Consider the following 22,173-nt stretch of genomic DNA (forward strand, 5'->3'; position numbering starts at 1 on the left):
AAGTTTTGAAATATGATACTTTGTGTAATATGATCAAATAACTGCCTACAAACATTTATGAGTCAGGAAAAACAATTAATGGTTTAATCTTTCAACAATTTTGTTCGGATAGAGTATTTGGAAAAAATGCATCTATATTTATTTCTACTAAGCTTACGTAAATCAATATACTCTTTATTACAAACAAGACTCCGTTTTTCGTGGAATCGGTATACGTAAAAATTTCCACTAGGAAAGCAATTAATTGATTATCATTTGCGCTTATTTGGAAAGAGGTCGAGATGGAAGAGTAGTAAAAGGGTTAACAATACTAAATATAAACAACTACGTTTCGAGAGTTGAAATCTACCCTTTTCGTCAGGTGTGAAGAAGGTATGTCTCAAAACAATTTTGGGTATGATTCCATCTTTTCTTTTTTTAGTGGCTGTCCATTGCCAGTTTGTTCTATACATATTAACTATTTTCACGCCTGACGAAGAGGGTGGATTTCAATCCTCGAAACGTAGTGTTATACAGTTTTGTCCTTTTAAACCTTCCGTCGTCGATAACAAACTTTAAACAAAGAATGCCAAATTATAATTTTTACGTGTCATATTTGTCAGCCAACGATATAAAGAGACTTAGATAGACGGTTGGATGGACAGGAAGGTGGATAGTAGGTATTTAAGGATATAGAATGAATGAGGTCTTTCCAATGTATGATACACATTAATGAGGAAGCTGAAAATAGAGTGAAGACAAGGATGTCGAAGAGAAAGTTACATCCAATCAATGATTAACCTCATTAGTGATCATGACTTTCGGAATGCCGATGGATCTGAATTGGACATAGCGCAGGTTCAAATCTTGTCTGTGACGTTGCACTTTTTATCAGTACCATCGATCGTTTATTATATCGACACTCCCCCTTATTTTTTTTTATTAAGATCCTCGCACAAGCCAGTGGCTCGTGATGACGCTAAGGCTTAAAAGGAGATCCGTCTTCTTCTTGTGTCAATGTACATGAGATATTGCTCAAAAACGTTAAAGTATGGTAGAAAAGAAAAGGTTATGAATAATCTACGTACATCAGTTATTATTGGGGAAACTGAAAGTAGATTGAGAGTAAGGATATAGAAGAGAAGGTGATCTAATGTTATCATTTTTTTCCAGGTACTGCTCAGGTAACTGAAAGTACAGTAGATCGCAGATAATGGCGTAGAAACGATATACATTTCTGACAGAACCGAAAGTAAACTGAAGATAAGCGTACAGGATAAGATTATAGTCAATCGATGTGTGTCAGATTTTACTAAGGAAGTTAAATCTGGGTTGCAAGTTATTTCAAATCAGTGAACGTCTGATATTGCTCAGAGAGCTGAAAGTAGGTTCGAAGTAAGTATATGAAATAGAAGGTTATGACTAAGCAAAGTACGAAAGATATTATTGAGCAAGCTGAAAGTAGGTTCGAAGTAAGGATGTGAAATAAAAGGTTATGACTAAGCAAAGTACGCAAGATATTATTGAGCAAGCTGAAAGTAGGTTCGAAGTAAGGATATGAAATAGAAGGTTATGACTAAGCAAAGTACGAAAGATATTATTGAGCAAGCTGAAAGTAGGTTCGAAGTAAGGAAGTAGATGTGAAATGGAAAGTTATGACTAAGTAAAGTACGTAAGATATTATTGAGCAAGATGAAAGTAGGTTGAAAGGCGGTGTAGAAGGAATGGTTGAATATAATAATAAGCTGAAAGTAAGTTGAAAACGATGTAGGAGAGATGGTTGGGTCCAACCACCATACCCAAATTTTACACCAGGGGAAACAGAACAATTGTTGTATGGAAGCTGTAGAAGAAAAGTTTAGGTCTCGTATTCAATGCACATGCATATTGAAGAGGAAACTATAGGCAGATTAAAGGAAAGGACGTAGAAGATTCCTTCTAAGTATTATCCTTTAATTCATATTCCTTCACACATTAATAAGTGTAGATTACATAGCATACTGCAGAGGATCCTACATTAGATTGATGAAAAGAGTTTGGAAGGGTGGTTGTGTCTAATCAATATGCATTTTAGAAAATGGTTTGATGAAAAGGATACCAGGATCGATCTGACTTTACCCGGATGGATCCTGCAAGCCTTTTTATTAATTGAGGAATTGTTAACGATTAGGCTCTTCCCGCAGTTTAATTTATCATTCACTCGTATTTTCCCTGTACTCCCGGATACCAAACCACCTGTTCGTATAATTTAGTGGAGTTTTTTAATCACCAGAAAACCGCAATTGCTGGCCGGGGAAACCCAAATGGTGAATGGAATCAGGAAACAAACACGGAACAAATTGTCTGTATTGCCAAGAGTGTAGTTTCCCACGGCGTTGCAGACTTGGAGGAGGAAATCTAATGTTTTCAGAAAATACAACCAATTACGATTTTCAAAGTTTTAAACTTTTATCTTTAAATTAGAGATAATAGCTTATTTAAATTCTGAGTATACTATAATATAGAAATTCGAAGAACTACTCTCGTTCATTCCATGAGTTCTTTTAAAGGATAAACGAACCATAAAATTATGCAAATTTCAAGTTCATTTTGAGCATCTTCGTCGAATTTTTGGATCTCTTCAGACGGACATGACTCTAGATTCCAGGAGTCAAGTCTGTGACAGCGTCGATTCCAGACGCTGCACTAAGAGGAAGACGAACTGGAGGTGAACTCAACATTCACATTGAATCAACCCTACCCACCATAGCTACGTTATGCATAACATTATCTTAGTGTACAGTAAGATGCGAGTATTGCTCACTGAGAGCTATTGGCTCAGACAGTACTAAATAAAGAAATGGAAATAATAAATTATTGGAGGGTTTATGTAGATATAATCCTCTATCTATTTAAATCGAATACTAGCTGTATTAATGGATGTAGTAAATAACACACCATCTTGGTCCTGTTCTTACCAGTTGATTGTGCTTTGAGACGGCATCGATGGCAACATTTCAGCCATAATGTAACGTGTCTTGTGGAATACAAATTGCCAACTCGAGAACTCGCATTGTGGCGACTGAAATCTACAAATAAGTCAGATATTCAGTGTGGATGTTAATATTTTTAATTCCAAAATCGGTCTTTACAGTTCCAGATTGAGTTCCACTTGTTTTAAAACAATATGTGAATTATCGAAAACACTTGTTTCTTCAGTGTAGACAATCCCACATACCGAATAAAATTAAGTGCTCTTTATTAACAATTAAATTTCCTATTCGTAGTAATTCGAAGCATTGCACAATTAATTAGTTTTGATAAAATTCGGCCTCTCTGTGGAGAGCAATCTTCAATGAACAAAATTATAAACCAAAGCTGGCAGTACCAGTACTAAAACCGCAGATGAATTAAAGAGGCTGGGCTTTTACCGTTATTGGTTAGGCCTTAACCAATGCCCAATGGCATAGCGAAACGGTACGGCGCGGCGGTTTTCGCAAGATAATTGAATCAAGCAACGTCGAGCGTGGCTGCAGCTTGGGTGGGTGACCGCTGAGCGATCCTGTCCTTGCAAGCGGCTGGCTATTAGTGGTGGTTCAGAAATCACTTCCGTTGGTTCCCAGGTTAAGTGTAAGAGAAGGCTTCACAACCTTAACTTCGCGTGGTAAAACACATTCTTTACTTTGTTTTACCGTGGCCGATCAATCTGACAAATCAGCCATAGTTATGACTTCCTTAACACAGACTGCCAAGTTTTCGATAATCTGACGCTGTCACTTTTGTTGACATTAGGCTCCTTCTTGATTATTTGTTTTCTCGTATTATTCTTTGATAGTAGTACGCTATTTTCGCAAGTTCTACTGTTAGAGGATTGCTATTTTTCTATACCTGTGGTCTGCTATTACTTATTTACCTGCATCTTGACGTTATGAGTGCCTAGAAGTATATTGAATCAAAACTATGTGGAATTTATCAACTTCAGGTGTACATTGTGAAATCGTTTCTCAATGTTTTCAAACTGTTCAATTTTTGAGCCGGCTTGAGTACATTTGTCGTGTTTCTAAGTTGCGCTGTGGTACTCCGAGATTGGTCGATCTCAAGACAGGTTATAATGTAGAAGGCAAAGTCTGTGATGGCGTAAAGTTGCACGGAACAGTGCACAGCACTCAGTGTTGAGCAAGATCTCAACCATATGGGGCGCGGATAAGCTAACTTTAGCCCGTGTTTACGTGTGCGCTTGGCCCTGCCTTGCTGACCGCTACACCGATGTCCGAAATAGTCGTAAACAAAGCGTTCCTACTTCCTGACAGCGAAATGGCTGTTTTGGTAACGGACAATATTATTCAGAGCTGACATCCACAAATGCTGTTTACCTTATTGTTATCGTTCAATTGCATGCCAAACAACACAATTTGTAATTAATGTGAGTTGTAACTAAGCAAAGCTGAGCCCGTGCTTAGTCATTCTGTTGAAGTAGTTTTTATTTTATTGATTAATGTATCAGGGTAAAGCTAATTAATTGGGGGTTGTTTTAGGCGGTTTCGTGGTCAAGGATTTCATAGCAGCATATTTTCGTGGTCAAGGATTTCGTGGCAGCATATTTTCGTGATCAAGGATTTTATGGCAGCATCTTTTCGTGGTGAACATTTAACCTCACTTTGTGGATTCTAGATTTGTGGTCGTCAAGGTATAGATAGGAAGTATATTCATTAAGAAATTAATTTGGGAATTTTCAGTTGACGTAAATGAAGTGTTCAGGACTGTTTTAAAGGCTATATAATATCAAAAATAGTCATCGATTCGTCCCAGGAAAAGTGGAATTATATTACATCAGAGTGTTGCAATAAATAATTATTGTCAGCTCTGAAGACCTAGATTTTTATTATTGGTGTACAACCCCCTGTACTGCGGTATATCTGTGTCGATATTTAATGCCATAAATGAGAAAAGCACCTTCAGCATTCATTTTATAACCTCTAGGAAATACTCTGTTTTTTGAAAGAATTCGGCTGTTGTCAAAAATCTCGTAAACAACCATTTTTTTCTTATGAACGCACTTTGAATTCGTTTGTCCTCTGCTACATAGAATATTACTAACAAGGTATTATTCGAGTTTAAAAGCCTTCCCTCTTCCATATATGAGAAACGTTCTGTGATTTGCCGAATCGTAAAGTGCATCATCACAAGACACGTTAAAATTACTGAACTTTTTTACAAATACTTATAAAACATATCCTTCATATTGTGGATGACTGTACTAGAACATGCGGCTTAGACAATATTAGTTTGATGCCTATACCGATGTACAAAACTAGTAGTAGCTTAATTTTCATAACATTGACGAAAGGCTTGATAACATGAGGTTGAATGTGTTTAAATGTCACTTCTGACTAATAAAATACAGGTATATTGTGGGAGGTTAGATCAGTGGGCGTACAAAGCCCATGATATGTCCTTGGGCAAGCGTAATTCGTCATCAAGCTATTCATTGATGACAATTAATTAGTAAACAAGACAACCCACGCTCGATTAGCATTGAGTTTACTCTTTTCAATCTTGCAATCTGGTTAAGAAGTAATAGAAGCTAATCAATCTTTGACTGTGCATCAATATTGCTGCCGATCTATAATAACTCAGTACAAAGTACTCGGACTCGTTTAGAAGTACGTACCAGTAACTGGAACAAGTACCTGTACCATTTTAGGTGTACTCTGTAACGTATGATTCTAAATCAGTACGAGTACATTTTGTGCTCGGTTACTGAAAGTAACGAGTACATGTAGAATAGTAATAACTAACCTCTCCTTCTTAGTTGTTGTTTGAGGGTGAAACTAACATATTTAAGGTGTTAAACAAAATTGAATTATTATATGTGCAGTGCAGTTTATTTCGTAAATTAAAATAGGTAGTCATAATGTTTGAATTTAGATACTTGATTATGATTGATTTCAAAGTTCCAGCAAACATTTTTAGTTAAAAATAGACTATTAGGTGATCATTTTAAAATAAAATGCTCTTTGGGGGAGGGCAAGTCCCGTTCTTTTAACCCCCCCCCCCCTTCGGCGTACTCACTCATTGGTGAATAAATATTTTAAATTTGTATAAAATATTTCAAATGTTTATATGAGTAAAAATGCAAGTTTGGTGTGCCAATATACTATTCGTTTTTTGAGTAACGCGAGCGCATTCTTAGAAGTTAATAAATTCAAATATAAATAGACCGTGGTTATCAGTAGCTACTATCTAACATTAAATACTAATCATTTTATCTTAAGTGCGTGCATTTTAAGGTTGGACCACAGACAAGGAAAAGGATACGTTATTATCTATGGTTGAACAATATGTTTTGGCTAGGTTAATTCTTTTTATTTCAGAGTTACATTACTTTACGACTATTTCCCTGAAGACAGAAAAATTATCAAAGGCTTTTTGATCACTCCACTTGGGAGATCCGGTGGCCTAAATGTCTAAGGCGTCGGATTTCTGACGCCTCCTTATTTTAAGATCTACCAAGTGGTTCATGAGGACGTGCAGAATTAAATTGATTGTTGCCTCCTTTGTAAGAATGCAACATAGGCGTTGAAAGCAGACATTTTTGACAATTTTGAAACCGAGCTCAGTTAAGAAAAATGTTGAAAATAAAAAAAAAAAATTAAAATTGTATATACACAAGACCACTGCGTTCAGCCATATTTGTAAAAATTTCATATCCTCATGTTTAGCCTTTTTTGCCTGATCACAAGAAAAGAATTCCCCAGGGAGGATCAACATTGTGAAACCAGATGAGTAAAGTTTATTCGCTAAGTTGCAAAACCATTACACATAATTCTATCCTTTTGTGAGTTTCAAATACCGAAATAAAACACTGAGTAGCAAAAAAAAATCGAAAGAGGGCTTATTAGTCTGGGAAAATGTTTTCTTTAAATAAACACGCTCCACGACCATTCCAATATATTTCAAATTATTACACCACTTTGTACACAAAATCCAACAGCAGCATAATAAGTGCTCAACTAAAAAACTCAAAATAATGCCGCTCTATTAAAAATAATTGTAGTACAATTCCAATTTGTAGATGTGGTATTGACCACAGGCAACGTACGAAATGAGAACTAATTGGACTTAGCAATGTATTTTTGTTTAGTCGCCATTTTCGTAATGAGCAGCCAGTCTTGTTTTAGGTTCATGTGGTTAAACAAGATACAATTATAAAATAATTGAAAATTAATCGACAAACACACGTTTTGAAAATGCTTAAGTAAAGCAATTGGGTTTTTGTTTGGTCAATTTTTAAAAACAAATACAGAGACAAAGCCTCTTAAAATGCTTTCTCTATACACAGGAAAAGTAAGAAAATTATGACTTCACGAGGAACTGTGGACATGGAAGGTAGACATTTTTAGGAAATTTGTAACTATGCCTGTGAAAAACTGTTAAGGACAAAGCATGTGGATGTTTTATAATATTATAATAACGGGTTATAAATTACATGTTTTGTAAATAAAATTATGACTTCACGAGGAACTGTGGACATGGAAGGTAGACATTTTTAGGAAGTTTGTAACTATGACTATGAAAAACTGTTAAGGACAAAGCATGTGGATGTTTTATAATATTAGTCTATAATAACGGGTTATAAATTACATGTTTTGTAAATAAAATTATGACTTCACGAGGAACTGTGGACATGGAAGGTAGACATTTTTAGGAAGTTTGTAACTATGCCTGTGAAAAACTGTTAAGGACAAAGCATGTGGATGTTTTATAATATTATAATAACGGGTTATAAATTACATGTTTTGTAAATAAAATTATGACTTCACGAGGAACTGTGGACATGGAAGGTAGACATTTTTAGGAAGTTTGTAACTATGCCTGTGAAAAACTGTTAAGGACAAAGCATGTGGATGTTTTATAATATTATAATAACGGGTTATAAATTACATGTTTTGTAAATAAAATTATGACATTCCCTTCATTCCTCTTTCGTATAGTTACTGTAATAATTGCATCTTTATCTTCGCCTTTCTTATGATTTTGACTTGAAGATGATCCCCACTCACTAAAATTCCTAATGGAACAATCAAAATACTTTTATATGTTTCCGTTTTCATGGGGTATCCTTAAGGGACAGTGATTAAAAATATACAGTAGTTCAAATAAAACAGATACTACCGAAAACACATTGTACCACCCCAACAAAAACAAACGACGAACAACAAACAGTAAGTGTTTAACTCAAGTTATATTTAAAACAAACTTTCAAAAGACTTGTATTTTGTTGCCTGAAATTTGTACAGTTTTCCGAAAATCCGGGTCACGGAATTCTTCTAACAGTCATCATTGGATGTCGTAATCTTCAAAAGTTCGCAATCAGAGCCGTTTTCAAAATAATTGTGTTCTGTGTTACAAGAAACCAAATTTTAACACCCAACACAGCCTATGGAAAGCAGTAATACTCAATTATATTTTATAAACAGTTTATTTTCATTAAATAAGTCGAAAACAATAATTTCATTATGATGTCTGCCTATCCAAATTCCTCCAGTGATGAGAAATTTGTTCGGAAAATACAGCCAAATCATTTTATGTACCTAGTGGTACCAGTGAATCGGGAAATTTATTTTCGTCCCGCAAGATTAGCAACATGCTATATGACAGCCTAGAACACAATATTTACTTGTTTGCGTTTCATTGACCCTAACCAGTTTTGTAATCACCGTTACAAGAAAAGAAATTTAAATTTCAAAACACAAACATTTCCGTAATAATTGGCGATGGGAAATAAAGTTGAAGCTCCAGTGAGCAGAATGTAAAAACAAAACATACCTTGATAGTATCCACTGGCGCTTCACACAATCGCGTACCGATGCTGCCACACTTCACCTCTCACTATAACCTCTGAACTGACGTTGGCGCGGCGGCGGCAAGGAACGACGGAACTGGTCTGGTGGTCGGAGCGGAGGAAGTTTCCCCCCCCCCCCCTCTGGTCCTCACAGGTACACTTCCTGTGCGGCCCTCCTCTCTCCAGTTCGCGTGTATGTGAGATCTGGTCCGAGATAAGTGACGCATGTGACACAGCTCATTACTGTGACGACTTCCTAACTCGTGTCAAATAACGTAGCTGTGGTGTTAAGGGCTAATTCAATACGAATGTTGAATTCAACTCCATTTCACCCTCCGTTTAGTGCAGCGTCTGAAATGTGACGCTGTCACAGACTTGACTCCTGGAATCTGGAGTCAAAGTCCGTATGAAGAGATGCAAAGAAGTCGGCGACGAAGAAGCCCAAAATGAACTCTTTACATTGTTTCTTTGGATCCAAACGTTCGATTTTAGACAAGGAGTTAATCTAAGAAAGCTGAGAGTCAACTCAAATCATTAAGTATTCAATAAATGAAATGAAAAATGTACTTATTGAAACTGTATCAAGGAAATAAAAATGATCGTCAAAATTAATTGAAAGAAAAGGCAACGTACCATACGCAGTCATGGATTAATATTTTATAATAACACCCAAGAAGTATAAATTAGTAGCAAAAATTTCTATATTCAATGTTCTAGGGCCCTTCTTTTTTATGTCGAGGTTTTTAGAAGCCAAAATTACCAACTTAAAGCATTTCAATATGAACTAAAGAAATTTAACCATTTGCGAATATTAATTTTCAACAAATGTGTAACGCAGTTCAAAAAACTTTTGAGTAAACTTCAAAACTAGTTAGCTTGTTAAAAAGACATATTATGGAAACAGTATTCAAAACGGCTCAAATAAAAAGAAACTATTCCAGACCAGTCAATGTCACTGTGAACAGAATCTTAAATTCTATTTAGTTTTGGCCTATCTACTGGACACAAACATTTAATTGCTAACAGGTTCGTGGACACATTACGTTCCTACACAAATCTTCATGATCGGGAAAAAATAGGTCAAAGCAGAAATCAACTACAACACAGTAACGTATCCTGATGTATTGTGTGCCTAATGTTTTCACGAACATGAGTAGATAAGCTTGCTTTCAAATGCAAATTAAACTGTATGGGAAAACTTGACACTACATTTCCTAAGTAGCAGGAATGATAAGTTATTCACAAGCACATCATACTTACCTTACTAAATTTGAGTCCAGATGTTTTGTGTTGAGGTTATGAAACCGTGTGTATTGGCTGTAATGAGTAGGAACAGGTTTAATATATTTGCATCTCATAGATCAATTAGTTTTTTCACTGGGCTTGTATAATATACTGTCTTGTATAGGCTCTATTATAGGGTTCATAAAATATAGTTGGATAAAATATTATTTAGATTCAAGGTTTTGTATATTTTAAGAACAGTCTCAAATCCCCGCGCTTTTTACATTTACGCTATTAACGTATCTTTTTACTGCAGCCTATTAATTCAATCAAGGTTGTTGCAGCACATGTAGTCCATTGCCAACCTTGCCGGAAAAAATAACTAAATACTTTTCTCTCATTAATTATCTAAATTTCATATCGTATCCACCACACTTTTATGGGCTACTCTCGAATTTCAAAATAATCAACGAGATACGTAACAACCAATAAAAAGTGACTACCTGCAATTTCTTAATTTTTTTACAAATATAAATTTAGCAGTAGAACATTTTTATTATATCTTTTTAAAACATTTTAGTATATAGATCAAAATTCTTGAAATTTAGAATACAAACTACTTTTTACTTTTAAAATTGGTTCAAATTTGTAAGGATAAAAAGAAAAAGAAATTTGCTTAATTTTTATGCAGTTCCATGGTAGCTTAGTTTGAATCTGCTTCCTGCAAATTAAGCTTGAATACCATTTCAATTCTATTAAATCTGTGTTGTGTCCTTTCGATTCGATAACTTCTACTTCTTCTTCTGGAGGAAGGTCCTCCATTCCTCTATTAACTATGAAGTTTAAATAAATGAAATAGAACAATTTTTTAGTGGGATTTAAAAATAGTACATATGCGATAAATAAAAAAATTCAATCTACGATGGATTGCACAGATATTGGATATAATCACAAAAAACAACATTTTTTTACAAAAATCATAAATAACAAAATACTAGATATTCCAAAACGAAATAAAAGGTTGCCTTATTTCTTATATGTCAAAACATTCCAAAAACAAAAAAAAACCGATGAGAAAACTTACCACCTAAAAGTTGGTTCGTAATGAATTTGGATCTTTATTGACGGTCAAAACTCTCTGTCCTAGTGAACGACTGGTATGATGTTTTTGGGGATGATTATTATTATCCTCAGAGAGAGCCTGATGGTAATACTATTGGTATTATCGAACCATAATAGCGGTAAAATACTAAATTTATGAAAGCAGAATTTTTCCCAATGCCCAAGGATGATTAAGGACTTGCTGTAATTATTTAGGTTAGGCCAAGAAGTTCCAAGCACCAAGTTTGGTTTGATGCAAAGTTAAGAATCTCAATCACTTCACTAACCTAGAAGAACTACTATTTACTAATTGCCTTTGGAATAAATTATGTGTAAAAGCAGCTCCCAGTTCAATACGGAAATCTGGAAGAATCTTAATGTCGCCTTCTCTACACAGTTTGGGTGAAATGTAGGCTACATCTCTTGCGATCTCAACTAGAGAGTATGGCCGCAACACGATGGTGGTGTCTTTATCCAATTCTGGTTGGATTGTGGCTTAAAATACTGATGGTACACAAACGATCTGGATCTGCAAAAGAGGGGCCAAGGCGCGGGATATAGCAGGAAATGATGACCCCTCGAGAGCGACTGCATGTTTTACCACAAGCTAAATTACTGCAAAGAACTAAAAGCCACCAAGGCTCGAGATATAAAAAATAAACTAATTAATACTAAAAAAGCTCCTAAAAGTGCGTGGAATATCATTAAAAATACTAAAAATCAAACACAAGCCTAAAAAATTAGGACCGAAGCTCAAAATACACTGTAAAACAACAGATATTCCGTTTCAAGTGGCAAGTGAGTTTATTAACTCCACGGTTGCTGTGCCGACCCATGTGGACGAAGAGGAGTTGGCCCGTATTGTGCGGGAGTTAAAGCTGAAAAATTCAGATGACATCAACGGGATGTCTATGGTTACTTAAGCGCTTCTTTAAGCACATTTCGGTATCACTCTCAAAATGTATTAACCTGTCATTCGCCCAAGGCGTCTTCCCGCCCGCTTTGAAAACAGCTTAAGTCATTCTAATTTTTAAAAAGAATGATCCTTATATTACAAGTAACTATTGTCAGATTTCCATTATTCCGGTCTGCAGCAAAATTTTCGAAAACGCAAAATATTCCTTTGATCGCTTGAAGTTATTTCTCATAAACAATTTGGATCCAGACAAAAACTAATCGAATAATGACGCTGTCACGAGTCTAATTGATTCTGTTATCGGTGGCTTGGATAGGCGGGGACATGTGCTTAGCATATTTCTCGACCTCTTAAAGGCCTTTCACTATGTATCATGAAACACTGTTGCACCAGTTATGGTCAAGCGGTGTTCGTGGTCTACCTCACAAATGACTTTCGTCATACCTAAATGATAGAGAGCAGTGTGTGCTGATCGCGAATACCATGTCAGGCAAAGTTAAAACGCCCTATGGAGTCCCGCAGGGATCGATTCTAGGGCCAGCCCCATTTATCGTCTACGTTAACAGATGGATAGATGATTCAGTATGCTGACGATATGACTCTCTGCACCAGATCAAAATCTAAACCATATCTCGAAATAAGACTTTGAAAAACTAAATGCATAGACTACGTTAGAAAAATTTTCAAAAATAAATTTTCCAAAAACAACCATGATCAATTTCTGTCTTCGGCAACATGAAAACTAAATCCGACTAATTGTAATGATGGGTGAAGCCATAATAGAAAAAGAATTCACCAGATTTCTTGGAATGCACCTTGATCGAGGGCTGACATGGAACATTAACATCGATAGTGTATATTCAAAGGTTGCTTCAGGCATTAATGTCGCAATTTGGAAAAAGTTTGTTTCTTGGATAATTTGAAGACAGCTTACTTTGACTTTATAAGTCCCCATATTAAATCATGGTCTGAGATTGTGGAGTGGCTGTTCTAGATACAAATTTAATAGACAGTGTAGAAGGCAAAGGAAAGTTATCAAAATCATTTAAAAAATTGTACCAAGAAGACTCGTGTAAAGTGGCCTTCGAGGAGCTTGGATTGATAGCCTCTATATTCTTGACGTCGTATACTACCCATTCAAATGTGTTTCACTCAGGGTAGCGACGTAGCTACACTAAAGCAGAAGTAGAGGCCGGGACACTTTCGCATGGCACAGCACAGAACTTCTACTTTTGAATACTTGCCATCTCAAGTTGGTGTAAAATTGATCAATAAGCTCCCTGAAGAGATCAAACGCGTCAATAACTCCAAACAATTTAAATCTTGACTAAAACGCTTCCTGGTGTCTAGAGCATTTCACTCAGTTGATGAGTAGCGATGGACCACTGTGATGGTCTTGAATAGCAAATAAAGTAATTCTTATACTCCCTTCTGATGTCCAAAGAAAGTCGGCCATAATCAAGAAACCAACGAGAGGTTGCACGTGCCCAAAATATAATTTTAAATTAACATTTCTTTATTTACTTAAAGTTAGATTGTATTAGTTATTACACTTGGCCTTTAATTTTTTTAACGCTTGCAATAACATTGTTTTTAATTGTTTCCTGCAATAAAGATTACTATTACCGCACCACAGCTCAGCGACTAAATCGCCCAGAACCGGCCCCATCACGTCTTCGATTCCCGACCTAACCTAACTCGATAACGACTGTATGCTGTTGACACTAGGGTTAATCGAATTCTTGCGTTGATTTATTGGCGTGCCATGACTATCACCAATTAGTATGGAGATAACCAGGGCCGTGCGCAGAATTGTATTTAGGGGGGGGGGTGTTCTATACTTATTTTATGAAATAAAAAAGAAGAAACTTAAATAAGTAATAGATTAAAAATTAATACGTATGGAAAATGAGTTTATTATAAAATTGTAAAACTACATACTTTTAATACATTTGTAACTCATTCTTTAAACAAAGTAAAAACTTTTTCAATAGCACAATTAAACTGATATATGGAAACAATATGATATATCCCAATCTTCAAGGGGGGGGGTTTGAACCCCCAAAACCCCCCCCCCATGCGCACGGGCCTGGAGATAACTAACAAATCATTGCGGTTATGATTTACCGAGTCTTTACCGAAGATAAAGTGCTGATGAAATAGCACTAGTGGTTCATCAAACACGATCTCTTAGCTACGAATAAGCTTTTACCAAAATGGACGAAACACATGGGGTTGGAGATATCAGAGATCGTAGTAATAAATACTCAATGTAGCAACGTTTACTTATAATGGCACATAAAACCTACAAGCACCACTTTTGCTTGAATAAAATTCAGATTTGCCACGTTGCTGCCTAAATAGAGTGGTAATTAACTACAATGATATCTTGGGGGATACGCCTGGTAGTTCCGATGTTCTTTGGAATCAATAAATAAAACTTTAAAATGAGTTCCCTTCATGTTGATGTCGATTCCTACACCGCGACGTCACCATCTTGGCTCGACGCTGCAGCTGTAGTCACAAAAAGAGAGTTTGAATCAAAGAAGAATTCTAGGACTCGGTGATATCAAAGTTGGACTGAGACTACTTGGTTTCGCGGATAAGGCACGCGAACGGCTACAAAGTTAAAGAACAAACGAAAAAAGGACATGACGCGTGTCAATTAGGTTATTATACCGCACAGAATTAAGTTCCAAGAACATCAGTGACAAATAATACTAACCAGCAACGAGTAACAGGGTTACGAATATATAATGCAACTAAATAACGGTACAAGCTTTTCTAATACAAGGTTGAAGTACGCCACGTCAATTGTTGTTGAGGTTGCATGTAAAATTTAAAGCATACAGCTCATTTCATTAGGCTGTATGTGTTACTGTCTTGTTAAAATGTCACATGATTGTACTGTTTGTTTATACGTTTATTTAGACTCCGATTTTCTCGTTTTCATCATCAAGCCAAATCCCATGGAGTGATATGTACCATCACCTAAATCGATGTTGCTTATGAAATGAACCTCTATGCAAAGTTTTAAGTTTATAGTTCAGTTCGTTGTTGAAATTTCGTATGGATAGACATACTCAAATAAAAATGTTCCAGCCCTTTTTGCTAATGCTCAGACAAAAACAAAATAGCTCAATAATCATATTTATTATGGTAGAATTATCAATTTTATCTAAGGTACATAACATTTTTCTGGTTTAATTCTGTTGTTTTGATTGTAGTTGTGTATTTACTTAAAACTATTGGAACCCCAAGGTAGCTTTCGCTGTGCATCTAAGAGGCGTGATAAAAAATACGGTGAATTCATTTTTATAGCGGCAACTGCTAACGTTAGATCCATATGACGTAATTTGCCTAATAGCGTAATCTGCTGAGACAGGCAGCGACAGGTTTCAACAAGCTGGAGCTTGTCAGTCGACTGCCAGACCCGCTAGAGTGATGTGATTATCCTGTCTGTCGCGCATCACGGACTTCGAACAACGCATTAACATTACATTTTGTTTTGTTTCAAAACATGACAATGATAAAACCTGTGTATGACGATAATGTTGTAACTCTTAAGCTGTATAAAAGTGGTATAGCCGATTTAAAAGCGGAAATGAATTGGTTGAAGACGAGCAGCAATCGGGACGTCCATTAAGGGGAGCACGAGGGTAAAAAACTAAAAATTTTGACTTTTATTTTTTAATTTTTTTTTATGAAATACGGACTTATTGCGGACATTTTGATATATAACACATGATGAAAAGACGTTTGGAAAATGCACATAAATAATTTTTAAAGATATGATGTGACGCGCAAAACGACAAGCAACATTGTTATTGTGCGTTACTATAGTACTGCAACTCATTTACAAACTCTAATGATTTCAGTTTCTGCTGTTGGCTAACCTGTACTAGTGTCATCTGTAATAGTGAGAACTGTGTAGTGGGCTTTAATTGCTGTATTGTTTGTTTACATTTCAGTCAAAACATTGTTATTGTGGTTTCTTTTTTCAGTGGTTGTTTTGTGTTTTATGGTTCAATTATGGCAAGGAGACCAAGAAGACCTAATACTGTGTTCAAAAAAGAAGAAAATGTAGGTATTCCTAAAGCTAACTTACCTTTACCTCCTCAACCAAGTGACAACCTAATTCAAGTAGGCTAACACATTGGATAGTCCTAGGCCTAGCACATCTCAGTTACAGGTTGTTGATGAACTCGAACCAAAAACAAAGTACTTCTGAAAAGAAGATTGGTGATCTGGATGATGTATATAGCATGTACAGTGATTCTAATGTAAATAGTGTAAAATATAGTTTTAGATTTATCTTTATTGTGTGAACGCTTTAGCTCAGTCTGTGGATTGTTCGCTTTGTGGCGAATCGGGGATCGAAGTACGATTAGTTAGTAGCATTGGTTTGGCCTCAAACCTTGAAATATTTTGTAAAAATTGTTCAAACAAGCATGATTTCAAATCATCCAAAAAGCTGAACAATTCCAAGCTGTATGAGAGTAATGTTCGATTGGTGTATGGCCTTCGCTCCATTGGCAAAGGTCATAAAATCTGCGCAAACTCTACTTGAATAATGAATTTGCCCCCTCCGCCCACACATTTTTGAGTCTTATAACGATGTTTTGGGCTCAGTAGCAGAAGATATTTGTTTTTCAGAAGCATGAAAGATGCAGTGGAGGAAAGCTGTAGTTGTAAATAATGGGATTCGAGACTTGGCAGTGGCTCTCGACGGGACATGGCAAAAGAAAGGCCCACACATCTCTCAATGGAGTTGTTACTGCCACCAGCTTTGACACTGGCAAGGTAATTGACTGTTCAATACTGTCCAAATATTGTAAATGCCCCAACAAAGAACAGCATAGCCAATCAATGCACTGCAAACTATAAAAGGCTCCAGTGGAGGGATGGAGGTGCAGGGGCAGTAGAAATTTTTAATCGGTCCAAAAGTGCGTATAACGTACGTTATACTGAGTACCTTGGAGATGGGGATTCTAAGGGGTTTGCTACCGTGAAAGAAATGAATCCCTATGGCCCAGACTGTGAAATCAGCAAATTAGAATGTCTGGGACATGTACAGAAAAGGATGGGTACTAGATTAAGAAAATTGAAAAATGAAAACAAACATTTAAAACTTAGTGACGGTAAAGGTTTGGGTGGCAAAAATAGGCTATCTAATGCTGTCATTGACAGATTTCAGACCTATTATGGCCTAGCCATAAGGAGAAACACTGACAATGTACAGAATATGGTAAAAGACATTTGGGCCATGTACTATCACAAGCTGTCTACTGATGATGACCCACACCATGGACTATGCCCTAAGAGTGAAACTAGTTGGTGCGGCTACCAAAAGTCTATTATAGGAAATAAAACTTATTCCCATAAGAATAGTGTACCAACCTTGCATTATGGAGTTTATCAAACCTGTGTTTAAAAGCCTAACAGATAAAGAGTTGTTGAAGAAATGTCTGCACGGGAAGACCCAGAACCCGACATGAAAGCGTGAACGCTGTGATTTGGTCGAGGTTGCCGAAAACCGGGTTTGTCGGACTGAAAACTCTACTACATTTTGGAGTTTATGATGATGTGTCATCTTTCAACGATGGAAACATCACTAAGTGCAAAGTCATAAGTAAGCTAGGCATGACATAGGGAAAACACACATCAACAGCATGAAGAAAATGGATGAACTCCGAATACAAGCTTCTAAACGGAACTCGTCTGAAATGAAAAAACAAGCAAGGCAGAAGAAAAGACAGATCAAGAGAAGGTTGGAGGACACTGAAGAAGATCCTGATGATCCAAGCTATGGAGCTGGCCTGTTTTAGGATGCCAAAGGTACTGTAAATAAATATTTTGTGTTTTCTTCTCTTTTATCTCAGTTTTTTTCCGAAAACTATGTTTTTATTTTACAACTTGGTGCACAGTTTTCTCAGGAACTACTGCATATAATTGAACCAAATTTTTACCACTTATTCCTAACATACTAAAGCACACTTTAACACAGGAAAATAGCATTATCTCTTTTTGTTTCCAAATTTATAAAATAAAACAACACGTTATATTTAAGAAAAATATAAGTAAATTTTAAAATTTAATTAAATTTTTATTAGTGGCTTTATTTTTAAATCCTTGTGTTAAAGTGTACTTTCATATGTAAAGAATATATGGTAAAAATTTGGCTCAAATATCTCCAGTAGTTACTGAAAAAACTGTGCACAAAATATTCACAGTTACCATGGAAATAATACAACATTAGTGCTCCCCTTAACCTCAAAAACAGACGACAATGTGCAAAAAGTAGAAACAATGGTTTACTAAAACGGGCGAATACTATTCGAGAGCTATTGAAAGATCTTAACATCTCATACGGTTTTACTCAAAGCAATTTAAACGATAATTTGCAAATGAGACGAGTAAAATTTGTTTCTAGACTTTTGAGTGACGAACAGAAAGAAAATCATGCATCAATCTGCACAAAGTAGGAGAACTGTCTACAAGCAGGTCTGGACTTCATGGCCAAAATTGTAAGTGGAGATGAAAGTTGGATCTATGGATATGACCCTGAGACCGAAATTCAGAGTTCCCAGTGCATCTCCTCCCCCTAAAAAGACACGTCAGTAAAAATCGAACATCAAGATCATGTTCATTGATTTTTCGATAGTTAGGGCATAGTGCGATCAGAGTTCGTTCCAATGGTAACAACTGTGAACTCTGAATTCTATAAGGGGCATACTACAACGTTTGCGAAATTACATGCGAAGAAAGAGGCCAGAAATGGGCTAATGGCTTACTTCTTCATCACGACAATTCGCCGTGTCACCTCGCTTCTTATTTGCGAGTTTTTGGCCGAAAGTGTTCCTGTCTGTCCACATCCGCCATTTAGCACTACGCAACTTCCGGCTCTTCCCACAAATTAAAAGTGTACTTAAAGCAAAACGTTTTGACACCATTCCTAACTTTAAGAGTTCCGCGACCGAGCAGCTTAAAGCCTTTCCGAAATGTTTCTAACCATTGATTAAACGTTGGAATAAGTGCATCGCTAACCACGGACAGTATTTTTTAGGAGATTAAATCGAATTCGATGCAAGTTTTTCTAAATATCTACAAAATTATTTACCATATTTTTTATCACACATCGTTGTCTCTGCTTTAAATATGTGAATTGCCAATAAATACGTCCATTTATATTCAGTTTAAGCTATGTAAGCATTTATTTCAGTTTAATCCTTGCATTGTTTACCACTTCCCATATAGCCTTGGATCTCTGAGCTTTTTTAGTTGTTGATCATAGACCCTTAATCTCTGTATTACTGCTCCTTTCATATGTTTATTGCTTATCAGTTCATACTGTCTTTGTGGCCGTTTTAAATTTGAAAGTTTCATCAGCAAAATGGTATTTTATTGAGGTTTTCTGTTTATCTATGGATATATTAAATTCAACTTTCCAAGACTATCTGGAGAGTGAGTTGTATGCTTCATCTACAAATGGAACTTCTAGTAAATTTCCCCATGTCTCTTACGAGAGCAATAATTTTAAGTCCCTCAGATTTTTAGGTTGTATCCTTTATTCATAGTATTTGATCTCAGAACTTCTACTTGAGTATGGACTTAGGAGTTGGGGTATATAATCTGTCAACTGTAAACGCAACCAATTTGTATCACTAATATTTATGCAAACCCAATATATGTATGGTTTATTGATTGTATGTTGTAAGATATGCTCGTTGGTGGTAGAGTCAGCCAATGCATGTTATGACATGCCAGCATGGTTTTATTTTTGTTGGAGTTTAACATGTCTAAATTGATATCTCCGATAAGTATAATAAGTGAATGTTCTATGTTCAAGTCTTCAATAGTTTTTGTGAGTATGTCAAGGGTCTCTTCAAAGTTTGTACTCGGGAATGTCCTTAATGTTAGGACATGTTTTGACATTTTTCATAAGTCCCACTCAAAAGGAGATTTTCACAGTACTGGTTTATTTCAATGGTTTGTGAGTACACCAGTCTTACTACCACATAAATATGCTATTCCTCCATTTTTGTGTTCTTATCTACTACAGCGTGCTTTTAGAGAATATCCTGGAATTATTAGTGCACCTCAATTTGATACAGTTTTAGTCCATGTTCACCGAGGATTATCATTTCAGACATTGGAGTTACCTATGTTTATTTATTTTGTTGGATATTCTGGATTATTTTTATACTGCCTAGGTGGCTTCAGGTGAGCACTTTTGTTGAAGTATCTTGTGCGATAAGCTACTTTCCCCCACTATTTGTTCTTGTGAACTGTCAATACAAAAGAGGAGCTTAGTCAGAGTCAGTTGCAGTCTGTATTATTTCCAAAGTATGTTTTTTGGAAGGTTGGTTGTTCGTGCTTTCTTAAAGCAGTGTATGAAAGGTACGTAAAAAAGAATGGTAGAATCTTTTATAAAACAACAAACCACATTTCTCTCTTTTGTTTTACCACCTTCCTCGTGGAGGGGGTAACAGAATCTTAGCAGGAGGTAGGCTCTACCTGAAACCTTCCTATCCTAAATGTTGTTCCAGTTTATAAGATCCACAGACGCTACTGTGATCCTTGGAAAAGTACTATGAGAGGTATCCTCAGCTTCAAGAAGGATATCAAAAGCTAAGCTCCCTTCATGTTTTTTATTTCTGGACAATTCCTAACGAAAAAATGAAAAAGAATAAGAAAACAAAACTTCAATAGCAACTCCATTTTGCAAACTGTAACCAGTATTGGAGTAGTAGCTTTGCCAGAAACCATACCAAGCCATCCTCAAGGTGGTATTCCACAGATACCTAGAATTATACTTGAGTAAATAATGGAGGTTTCTGATAAAAAAAACACATGTGTTTCTTTGTCCAAGAACTATTATTTATGTTATAAAAACTACCTCTCTTAGTTAAAGAAGAATCCACAAATACATGTACAATACCACCTCGTTCATCCGGATGCATTGGTACCAGAGGTGAACCGGATGAATGAGAATCCGGATAATTGGGAATACAATAACGAAACAACAGATTACAGTTAAAAAAGGATTGATTTGTTGCAAATTTAACAATAAAAGAGAGAAATGTGGTTTGTTGTTTTATAAAAGATTCTACCATTCTTTTTTACGTACCTTTCATACACTGCTTTAAGAAAGCACGATCAAGCATAGTTCCAAGACCACTGACAAAGTGTTAGACTTCGTTAAAAATAAACCATCAGCTGGTCTAACTGCACCGAGGTATCAGAATGAGCCATGAATCTTCAAGTTTCTTCATTGTTTTCATTTGCAGTCATTTCCAATCGTAATTAGTAATCAATTTGGTCAGTCACTGGATAGCCAATGTTTCTTTTTTGCCTAACAGTAATAAATAAATTAAGTATGCAAAAGATTAAATAACAAAATCGTGATATTAGATTTACTGTTTTCCATTAAGAATATTTGAGTACAAAATCATGAAGATCTTATCAAAATTAACCTAGATATTGAGGCTTTATTTAACTTTTGAGTATTTATATTAGCAATGTTCATGGCAGTTCCGTCGAAGCGGTCACAGCACATGCTAATACAATATCATTTTGTTAATTAACATACATACACATAGCTTTATAATAACATGTTTTACATGATACATATTGCTTTTTTTTATTCATGACTAATTTTAAAACATGTCCTTTAAAAGTATCACAAGAACTGACAGAACGTAAAGAAAGAGAGACAGCTTAGACAGATAGATGGGTGGATGGACTTCCACTTTACTCTATTTGATCCAGAAATCCTTGTATCAAAAGAAACTTAAACTTAAGTACCAAGTTGCAAGTCTGTAGGACTTTTCTATCAAGGGTTGTCACACGGATGAACTGACAGACAGCCAGATGGGCTCCCTTTTGATGTCAAAATCAATAGGGTTCTTCGTTAGACCAAGAGGAACCTATGTGCCAAGTTTAAAGTCTCTAGGACCTTTCCATAAACAGTTGACGCACACTTGTAGAAGATCCTGTCAGATCCTTAAGTGAATTTATTGATGAGAAAATATTACAAAAATAGAGCCTCATCAACTCAAAACGACTTATTAGTGAGGATAAAGCGTTCAAGAAAATTTATTCTTATAATTTTATTAATATTATACTT

General features: G+C 35.8%; 1 protein-coding gene across 2 annotated transcripts in view; it reads right to left on the reverse strand.

Annotated features, from left to right (window-relative positions):
* Window positions 1-8,919, reverse strand: part of LOC124364219 (CD109 antigen-like) — a 128,742-nt gene extending 119,823 nt beyond the window's left edge. For both annotated transcript variants that reach the window (XM_046819536.1, XM_046819537.1), the window contains exon 1: window positions 8,788-8,919. The gene's annotated coding sequence lies outside the window, so the exon portion shown is untranslated. The remainder of the gene's footprint in view (window positions 1-8,787) is intronic.
* Between the last annotated feature and the right edge of the window lie 13,254 nt (window positions 8,920-22,173).

This window comes from Homalodisca vitripennis, chromosome 6, assembly GCF_021130785.1.
Source record: "Homalodisca vitripennis isolate AUS2020 chromosome 6, UT_GWSS_2.1, whole genome shotgun sequence".
Taxonomy (NCBI): Eukaryota; Metazoa; Arthropoda; class Insecta; order Hemiptera; family Cicadellidae; genus Homalodisca; species Homalodisca vitripennis.